This window comes from Galeopterus variegatus, unplaced genomic scaffold (genome assembly GCF_000696425.1).
Source record: "Galeopterus variegatus unplaced genomic scaffold, G_variegatus-3.0.2 Scaffold2254, whole genome shotgun sequence".
NCBI classification, from domain to species: Eukaryota; Metazoa; Chordata; class Mammalia; order Dermoptera; family Cynocephalidae; genus Galeopterus; species Galeopterus variegatus.
This window is the reverse complement of record NW_007728365.1, coordinates 52,824-57,101: the sequence shown is the minus strand read 5'-3', so window position 1 is coordinate 57,101 and position 4,278 is coordinate 52,824. Positions and strand designations below refer to the sequence as shown.

Genomic DNA, 4,278 nt, shown 5'->3' with positions numbered 1-4,278 from the left:
AAATGTCTGATAACCATTGCTCTAGGCATACATCAGTCAAATGTCTAGTTTTTTGAGATTCTTAGTTTTCTTTTCGATTTCTCTGAACCATGCAGCTTGACGGTAAGGTAAAGTCATCCAAAACACCTCAAATTATTTATGTATTTTTAATTGTTAGCTTTAGTATTTTTCTCATAGCCGCTTTGGATCTTTATGCTTAGGAACATTCTCTTATAGAATAGAAGGGTGGGGAATGAAATTTACTAGGAAAAAGGATGTTCTTCAGATAATTTGGTGAATGAACGTATTTTTCTGTTTGTCTTTGTAATCGCTCCCTCCCAGGACCTCTATTTTGGAGGAAGAATGTAGTGATTAAAGTGACTTTTATGTAAATGGAGTCTCCCAGTTGATAGTCTAGTTTTAAAGAATTGCTCTCAAATTTGTATGAATTTAGAAAGGGAAAATGCCCTGGCACACAGACGTGTGACGAATGAATGAATGCGTACAGTTGCTTATGCTGAGTGGAGATGCTCAGTAATGACCGTTTTATGCCCGACCTTGCCCTGGTCATTACCGTTTCTCTGCAACTCGCTGATTCAGCTATGCCTTGAAAACCTTAATAACCAGCGGAATCTTCTTGCAAAGAGGACATGAAGCCACAGGCATTTTTAGCCTTCTGGCACAGTGAAAGCAAGTGACAAGGTGGCCTGTCCTTCCATGAGCAATATTCCCCTCTCATGGTCTTTTCTCACTTATGCTGCATGGCTTCAAGAGCTTTCGTCAGTCCTCCATGGTTTTTGTATCTGGCGTCTGTCCAGAGAAGCTGATTGTTCTCCCAGGCTTGAGATGGCCTCTAGGATTCCAGAACTGTGAGCCAAATCCAAGAATTCCACTGAGCTGCAGGGGTCAAAAAGCAGGGAGTAAGTTGGGGTTTTTTTCCTTTACATGTATATCTTTGGCTGTAACAACCAGAGCCCAAATGGCTCTTCAGTAATCTGGGAAGTCAATTTCTTTATTTTCCTTCTTTTCAGATGTGGCAGTGATAACAGACAACAGTCTGATACCAATCTTTCCTCAAGGCCCCGCAACAGAAACACTTCTTGTTTGGAGAGTGAAATTTCCTGTAGTCAGTAGCATTACCACCCATCCCCAGAGGTACTTCCACCAGAGTCATCACCTAAGCATGGAGAGTCCTCAACATCATTTTTCCCCCACTTCTGTCACCTTTCTGTCACTCACATTCCCTACTTTTTCACTTGTTTGATCAGTATCAGCAGCTTCTACCTTTATTCTGGCACCTAAGTGCTCTGAGACTGACTCATTCAAAACCATCTGGAGTGCCTGAAGCAGTGGCAGGACCTGTCTCCCTCTCCAGGATTTCTGCATTTATGTGGTGAAGTAGGCAGTATGGGAATATCATCGCCTTTGGTTCTTTTTCAGGAGTTAGAACTTTCCTCTGCACATTGCTTCGATTCATCTTTGCTTACAATATCCGTATCATGACCCTGGGGTGGTGGTGACAAGATTCTTTCTTAGCTTATCAAAGAGAGGGCTTGGATCTTTCATGGAGAAGCTCTGGCATCCCCGTAGTTCTCCCCAAAGATCTGCAGTGCTGTATAGTGCAGGCTGCCCTGCTGATCACAAGCTGCTTCACCATGACCCGCTGGCCTAGACACTGTATGAACACTCGGACGCGAGCGCTTCGCCTTTGCACCTGCTGCCTGCAAGCCCTTCAAAAGTGGCAGTTTTGATCACACTTGTACACAGAAAATCAATCTCATTGATTTGTTGTGGGGAGAACCCACGAGCACTACTGGTTGTTGAACACTGGGTAGAGGTGGAAAATGATGTCATTTTGCCACTGAAGAAATTGCAGTCTGTTGATCAAAACTCACAGTTGCTCCATGGGTTGCTCCTCAGCTAAGTCTAGAGGGGGTTGGTCATGGGTCCTAAGGTCTCAGCAACAGACACTTTCTGCCCTGAAACAATCTCTGTGCTCTTTTGTACTGGGTTGAATAGTGTCCCCTCCCCAAAATTATTCTTGTCCACCTGGAACCTCAAAATGTGACCTTACTTGGAAATAGTGTCTTTGCAGATATAATTAGTTAAGATGAGACCATACTGCATTAGGGTGGGCCCTAATCCAATGACTGGTATCCTTAAAAGGAGAGGAGGGGACACAGAAACACACAGAGCAGAAGGTCATGTGACAACGGAGGTAAAGATTGGGTTGATGCATCTACAAGCCAAGGAGCTCCAAGGATTGCTGACAACCATCAGAAGCCAGAAGGAGGCAAGGAAGTGTCCTTCTCTAGTGCCTTCAAACGAAGCATGGTCTGTGACACCTTGATCTTGGACTTCCAGCCTCCAGAACTGTGAAAGAATAAACTTTTTGTGTGTTTGTTTAAGCCCCCAGTTTGCAGTAGTTTGCTATGGTAGCCACGGGAAACTAATACATCTTCTTTCACTGTCGACACTGCATTATTTGCAAATTCTTCTCTAAGTCCCACACCAGTGAGAAGAGTCATAGCTTTGTGGTTCAGTGTAATGATTCTGAAGCCAGATTACTTGGGTTTCAATCCACTTATTAGCTGTGTGGCTTTGAGCAACTTACCCCACTGCTCTGTGCCTCAGTTTTCCTGACCTGTAAAGTGGGGATTAAATGAGTTGATAATGTGAAGGGCTTAAAACAGTGCCTAGCACATAGTAAGTGCTATCGTGTGTTTGCTATATGAAAAAATAAAATGCCCACTGGGTTGAAATGGCCACGTGGAAATGGGAGTGGTTTCATGGAGGAGGAACCATGACATAAGCTGGACCTTCAGGAATTGGGTGAGGCTGATCAAAGGCTGCACAGGGTGAGAAACAGTGTGAGCCCAGGTTTGCTGGGGGCATGAGGAAAGGGGCAGCAAGACTCTCTCAAAGCAGGACTCACCAACCTTTTTTCCATGCGGCCAGCACTGAAACATATTTGTATATAGATGGGGTCAATGAGGCTGCTTGAAGCTGGATGTTGGAAGTCACTGTCCAAGTTCCTAATATCTTGGCACATTTGTAACTCATTACCAGCACCTATGGAGGAGTTCAGGCTTTGAGCAGCGCTTTTCAATCTTGAATGTGCATTAAAATGCAGATTCTGACTCAGTAGGTCTTGGGTGATGCCCTAGAGTCTGCATTTCTGACAAGCAGGGGTTGCTGAGACTTCTGCTCTAAGGACCATGCTTCAGTTCAAAATCCTTGCTACCTAAAGTGTGGTCTGTGAACCAGGAGCATCAGCATCCCCTGGGAGCTTGTTAGACATGTCGGATCTCAGGTCTCCCCCACCCCAAGCTTACTGAATCAGCATCTGCATTTTAATCAGATCCTCAGCTGATGGAGATGCACATTAACATCTGAGAAGCTTTGGATTAGAGGACTAAAGGGAAGAATCAAGTCGCCTGGGTTCTCAGAACCAGCTACGCATCAGATCCTCATGGGGAGCTTCTGAAAATCCTGATGCCCAGGCCAAAGCAGCTCAATAAAATCAAAATCTCTGCAAGTGGGGCCCTAGGAAATCAGTATTATTTTTTAAATTCTCCAAGTGCAGCTAGGGTTGAGAACCACCTGGCTAAGGAAGACCCCCTAAGCAGGGCTAGAAAGACTGAGGACATGCAGAGTTCTTGAGGGGGTTTAGGTCCTTTTTTCCCAGGACAGCATAGCATAATAGTTAAAGGCATGGACTCTGGAGCAATGAGCACCTGCCTAGGTTCAAACCCTGCTTTGTACCACTCACCAGCTGTGTGATGTCAGGCAAGGTATTTAAACTCTCTTTGCTTCCATTTCTTCCAAATGGGGATGGTGATAATAGTAACTATCCCAAAGGGTGTTTATGAGGAATAAGTGAGTTAAAATGGAAAGGTGCTCATTACAGGGCTTGGCACATAGTAAATGCTGTGTGAGTGTTTAAATACAGATCTTATTCTTTCTGATGGGGGATCATAGAAGGTTTCTCACTTTCCTGTCACCCTACCCCATCCTCAGTGCTAGGTTCTTGGGCAGCAATCACACCTCTGATTAGGTGCTCAATAAATGTTTGAGGAATGCATGACTAAATGGTTACAATGCCCCCTTGTGTATTCAGTGGGAAGAAATAATAAAACAGTCAGTTCTGGATACTAGTATGGTAGTGTGAGCAACTCTTCCTACTGCCCAGGAAAGAGGGGTTTCCCTAGATGTGGGACTTTTGGTGCTAAAACTGGTGAAGTACCAGACAAACTAGGATGAACTGGTTACCATAAGTATGGCCAAAATGTCCATTTC

The 4,278-nt window shown here is 44.5% G+C and overlaps 1 pseudogene; it reads right to left on the bottom strand.

Annotated features, from left to right (window-relative positions):
- Positions 1-579: 579 nt before the first annotated feature.
- LOC103597251 lies at positions 580-1,833 on the bottom strand (annotated as a pseudogene).
- Between the last annotated feature and the right edge of the window lie 2,445 nt (positions 1,834-4,278).